Genomic DNA, 6056 nt, shown 5'->3' on the forward strand with positions numbered 1-6056 from the left:
AGGGGGGCCGAAGGCCCCCCCTCGCACCCCACCCCCGTGTGTGTGTGCTTCCCACGCATAATTAAACTAAAAAAAACTCCCAGCGTGAGACCTAACTGCTTGAATCGGGATGCTTGGTTATTCTGCACGATTTAACTGTTTAATGATTTTTGTTAAAGCAGGGCACACACACACGTGTAAGAATTGCAAGCATCTATTACTTTATTCAGACAGTCTAAAAGTTACACATGGCGGAAAACGACCATTGTCTCCCAAAAATCCTGACGTTGAATTATTATTAAGAGATTTTCTGAAATGTTGCTCAACATGGTCTACATCGCGGGACAAAATATCAAAAATATGTTTCAAAGGCTTCATTTTAACAGTACAAGCTATACTTCAAGTATATAAAGAACTCACAAGGCGATTTGAAAACTTTGAACTTGCAACAGGTTTATATAATCAAGACTCGGTCAGAGAGAAACCTGAGAGAGAGAGGCCATCCCGGCATTTTTCGTCAATTTTTCTGTGTCGCATTTTCCGACGCGCCGCCTGAGAAAGTGCGCATCAACTACGTCGTTTCGCTCGGTAACCGCACATGGTTTGCGTCCGTGCTAATGGTTCGTGTCCGAACTAGCCAGTTAGAGGGGATATGCTGCGGCCGCGGCGGCCGCGGCGGCCGCGGCGGCCGCGCTCGGCCGGCCTCGGCGCTCGCCGCTCGGCAAGCTTCGAGCGAGGAGAGAAGGACAGACATACGATTTACTGTCTCGGTTGTCTCCGTCTATGACGTAGCTGCTTCGCCGGCTATGAGACGTTGCCACGCATTTCGGGTATCGCGTACGGTGTCTCGCCGAGTGCCGAATCTCGAGTTGGCAAAACGACGAGATGCGCTACGTTACATTTATAAATATTTATAAATTATATATATATATGTATGTATGTATATATATATTGTATATATAATTTATAAATATAAAAATTGTAAATAAAACAAAATAAATATTTATTAACATAAACATTATTTGTTAACGTAATATTATATTTTTATTAATTAAGGAAGGAAAGGATTTTTAGGAGTCAGAGGAACAGCTACGCATAAATAAAATATATTATCTATATGTAGGTATATTAATATTGTTATTTTATTTCAAAGTAAATTAAAAAAAGTACGTATGATATAAAAGTTATTTCTCATAATAATGAATTTGAATTCCCGTGATTTTTTTCTCTTCTCTAGCTTCGCCACTGCCACTGCCACTGCCACTGCCACTGCCACTGCCACTGCCACTGCCACTGCCTCTCCCTCGCATTGCGTTATATACCGCCCGCACCAACGAGCTTAACGTTTCAGGCTGTAACAAAAAATAAATATTTTAAGTAAAATGACATTTTCGTGTATATATATATATATATATATATATATATATATATGTATACGTAAATAAATTTCATTATTAACACTTTGTCGAACGCTGTCACGTATGCGTCACATGTGATATGTACGTGCGACTGTCGTTGCAAAGTGTTAACATTATTAATAATGATAAGAAATTACCCCATTATTTTAACACTTACGTTTAATACGATCGGCTGAGTCGCCGTCGGAGCCGTTGCTGTCGTCGACATCGTCGCCGTGGCCATGGGCGCCGTTACGACCGCCGGGGTCGTCGTTGACGTCGTGGCTCTAGAGGCACCTTTATTAAGCTGGACCCCTCACCAGCGCAAATCAAGTTTGCACTAAGTCAAAAATTTAGTGCTATTTAGGTGCTAATTAAGTGCCCTAGTCCGAATTTTGGTGCTTGAACCGTTTAGCAGGAAATCGCGTAAAAAATGGGGGGGTTCAGCTTGCCGTAAAGCTGGACCCCCCCATATCAGAAAATGGTCCTACAGAGAAGATAAGTACATTAGAATTTAGTGCTAATTAAGTGCTAATTAAGTGCTCTAAAAAAAACGATAAAATATTGACAGATTATAACATTTATTTAAATATACCACTATATATTGAACACAGTACCGTCGTGTCGACACAATCACTTAAAAAGATTGCTGCATGAATATATTCGTTACTAAAATGATCGAAAACGTATATTTCCTAAATCTGAGTTTATTGCTAACAGTAAAACATTTACAATAATTAACTTAGACCAGCCGTTGGTGCTGAGCACTAAGTTCCGTCATCTGATCGTCTACGAATTAGTTGCTCGCATGATAGTATTAAAATAATTCTCAGACATTGTACTTTAAAAGAATTACACGATTCAAATTTAGTGTTAGCTGCTTTGTGTTGAAATTAATTAATTAATCAATGGAGCGCGCGCTTCGCGGATAAACTATATAATTAATTTCAACGCTATACAACTAGCACTAAATTCGAGTCGTGGTACTTTCTTAAAGTACAATGTCTCAGGATTATTATAAAACCATAATCACGCGAGCACCTAATTCTTTGACGATTCTGTAACGAACTTTATTAGAGCGTGGCGCGCGCGTTCCATGAGTTAATTAATTGATTTCAACCCTTTGCAGCTAGCACTAAATTCAAATCGTGATATTTTCTTAAAGTACAATGTCTCAGGATTATTTTGGGACCAAAAACACACGAGCACGTAATTCTTTGACGATGCATAGCGTATATATTAATTAGTTTATCCGCAAAGCGTGCACGCCGCGCTCTAAAGTTCGTTACAGAATCGTCAAAGAATTAGGTGCTCGCGTGATAATGGTCTTAAAATAATCCTGAGACATTGTACTTTAAGAAAGTACCACGATTTAAATTTAGTGCTAGTTGTATAGCGTTGAAATTAATTAGTTTATCCGCGAAGCGCGCGCTCCATTGATTAATTAATTAATTTCAAAACTAAGCAGCTAGCACTAAATTCGAATCGTGATATTTTCTTAAAGTACAATGTCTCAGGATTATTTTGGGACCAAAAACACACGAGCACGTAATTCTTTGACGATGCATAGCGTAGAAATTAATTAGTTTATCCGCGAAGCGTGCACGTCGCGCTCTAAAATTTGTTACAGAATCGTCAAAGAATTAGGTGCTCGCGTGATTATGGTGCCAAAATAATCGTGATACATTGTACTTTAAGAAATTATCACGATTCGAATTTAGTGCTAGCTTCAAAGGGTTGAAATCAATTAATTGTTCATGGAGCGCGCGCGCCGCGCTCTAAAGTTCGTTACAGAATCGTCAAAGAATTAGGTGCTCGCGTGATTATGGTCTTAAAATAATTCTGAGACATTGTACTTTAAGAAAATATCACGATTTGAATTTAGTGCTAGCTGCAAAGGGTTGAAATCAATTAATTAACTCATGGAACGCGCGCGCCACGCTCTAATAAAGTTCGTTACAGAATCGTCAAAGAATTAGGTGCTCGCGTGATTATGGTCTTAAAATAATCCTGAGACATTGTACTTTAAGAAAGTACCACGACTCGAATTTAGTGCTAGTTGTATAGCGTTGAAATTAATAAGTTTATCCGCGAAGCGCGCGCTCCATTGATTAATTAATTAATTTCAACACAAAGCAGCTAACACTAAATTCAAATCGTGCAATTCTTTTAAAGTACAATGTCTGAGAATTATTTTAATACTATCATGCGAGCAACTATAATTCGTAGACGATCAGATGACGGAACTTAGTGCTCAGCACCAACGGCTGATCTAAGTTAATTATTGTAAATGTTTTACTGTTAGCAATGAACTCAGATTTAGGAAATATACGTTTTCGATCATTTTAGTAACGAATATATTCATGCAGCAATCTTTTTAAGTGATTGTGTCGACCGCGACGGTACTGTGTTCAATATATAGTGGTATATTTAAATAAATTTTAGAGCACTTAATTAGCACTTAATTAGCACTAAATTCTAGTGTACTTATCTTCTCTGTAGGACCATTTTCTGATATGGGGGGTCCAGCTTTACGGCAAGCTGGACCCCCCCATTTTTTACGCGATTTCCTGCTAAACGGTTTGTTTGAAATGGTATGACTTTTCAGCCAACCGATGCTAGTTCGCGTAAAGAATCCGAATCCCGGTTTTAAGCATATTTCGTAAATGTGTATTAATTACAATAAAAACGTAAATAGCTTCAAACAAAAAATATTTATTTTTCACTGAAAATTTCTTAGTAAATTACGTAGATCAGCAGGATGAAACGTCAGCCGAATAGAATTGTAGACAAATTGCTTAAATATTCTTAAATTAATGTTATTTGATAAAAAGAATAGTAAACAAACCGCAGGTTCAGTCGCAATGGGCATAATACATTTTAAGCGAGCGTGATCGCTTGATATTGAAAGCAAACATATATATAGTATCACGAAATATCTTAGTAATATATCACACACGTAAATCTAAAATATGAGGTAGCCGAATAATGAACGCTATTGATTAGTAATTGTAAAGTATAAAACGCCACGAGAATCGAAGGATTTCAGAACTTCTTATCAACGCAATATCGTGAATGTTTTCGTAAATAACGCTGAAAGAACAAGTATCACTTGACAAAGTAAACGCAACGAATCTGAATATCTGGTTACTTCACATATCTGTTTTTGGTACGTCGAAAGTCAGAAGGACAAAGATTATAACTGAAGATATGTGATGAACGCAAAAGATATATGAAATGAAATTCAACACGTGCCGCTCACAAGAATACATCGAGAACTATGACGTAAATGCACGCCATTAACACGGGAACACCGCGTGGACTTATTCACGACCAAATAATATAATTCGCACTATTAAAAATAATTCGTATAGCAGTCGTAGGACCGACTTATCCGAAGCTCGTCGGAAAGGCATGAACGAGGCGTAAGACTCGCTTATCCGAATATGCGATCGGAAAGAAGCAGATGTACTTAGCATTGATGTAAGCAGCCAATTCGCCGGGCAGACAATCCGGGATGTGACCTCACTATCCTCGCAAGGGAAAACGTCGTCTCGTCCTTCGCTGTGAATACGTCTTGCTGCTTCCTTAGATTTATCTCCTCGGGAATGTAATTCGTCTTTCTCTTAACTTCTGTATATAACGCACGCACGCATGGTATAAAGTTCGCGTACAATTGTTCCGAAATTTATCCCTTATATACCGGGAATACACGATTATGCAGACCGAGGAATTCAATGATTCCCGAAACGATACTTTCGCTACCGAATATTGAGACGAACAGCCTCGCGCGCTTCCTTCGACGCAAGCACGGACCGGAATCAACAAAACACAATCGGCCTAACTTTTCTCGCCGCGCTCCCCTGGCCTTTGTCGCTACACTGTTGCTAACTTCTTCTATCTCGCTTTATCTTACAACTATCTAAACACGGTTCGAGCACCAAAATTCGGACTAGGGCACTTAATTAGCACCTAAATAGCACTAAATTTTTGACTTAGTGCAAACTTGATTTGCGCTGGTGAGGGGTCCAGCTTAATAGAGGTGCCTCTAGAGCCACGACGCGACGTCAACGACGACCCCGACGGTCGTAACGGCGCCCATGGCCACGGCGACGATGTCGACGACAGCAACGGCTCCGACGGCGACTCAGCCGATCGTATTAAACGTAAGTGTTAAAATAATGGGATAATTTCTTATCATTATTAATAATGTTAACACTTTGCAACGACAGTCGCACATATCACATGTGACGCATACGTGACAGCGTTCGACAAAGTGTTAATAATGAAATTTATTTACGTATATATATATATATATATATGTATATATATATATATTTATTTATTTATATATTTACATATGAGTCATTTATTTTCCTAAATATCTAAATGTAATTACAATATATTTACAGCGGTATTTACAATATATTTACAATGGTATTTTATAATGTCCCCATGACAGCGTTTCGGTAGAACCGGGTATAATGTATCACTTATCATCGTACGGACTTAGAGCTATTTTCGTTTCGGACACAGTGTATATCTCGTGTTTTTTAGATCTTATTCAGGTTTGCTGTCGCGTCATTTCAATTTCGTCGCGCAGACACCGCGTGTAATCGTCGAACGTTATCAACCTGACTACGACGTTACTCATAACACCTTTAGCCTTTTTCGTATCTT

The 6056-nt window shown here is 38.6% G+C and overlaps 1 long non-coding RNA gene across 1 annotated transcript; it reads right to left on the reverse strand.

Moving 5' to 3' along the window:
* Positions 1 to 1107: 1107 nt before the first annotated feature.
* Positions 1108 to 5358, reverse strand: LOC143906636 (uncharacterized). The gene is made up of 3 exons (XR_013259587.1): positions 4849 to 5358; positions 1555 to 1716; positions 1108 to 1331 (listed from the first exon to the last, which is right to left on the reverse strand). It is a non-coding gene; the product is annotated as an uncharacterized LOC143906636 (long non-coding RNA).
* Positions 5359 to 6056: the final 698 nt, after the last annotated feature.

Source organism: Temnothorax americanus, unplaced genomic scaffold (genome assembly GCF_048541705.1).
Source record: "Temnothorax americanus isolate GAGA-0224 unplaced genomic scaffold, ASM4854170v1 Scaffold74, whole genome shotgun sequence".
Taxonomy (NCBI): Eukaryota; Metazoa; Arthropoda; class Insecta; order Hymenoptera; family Formicidae; genus Temnothorax; species Temnothorax americanus.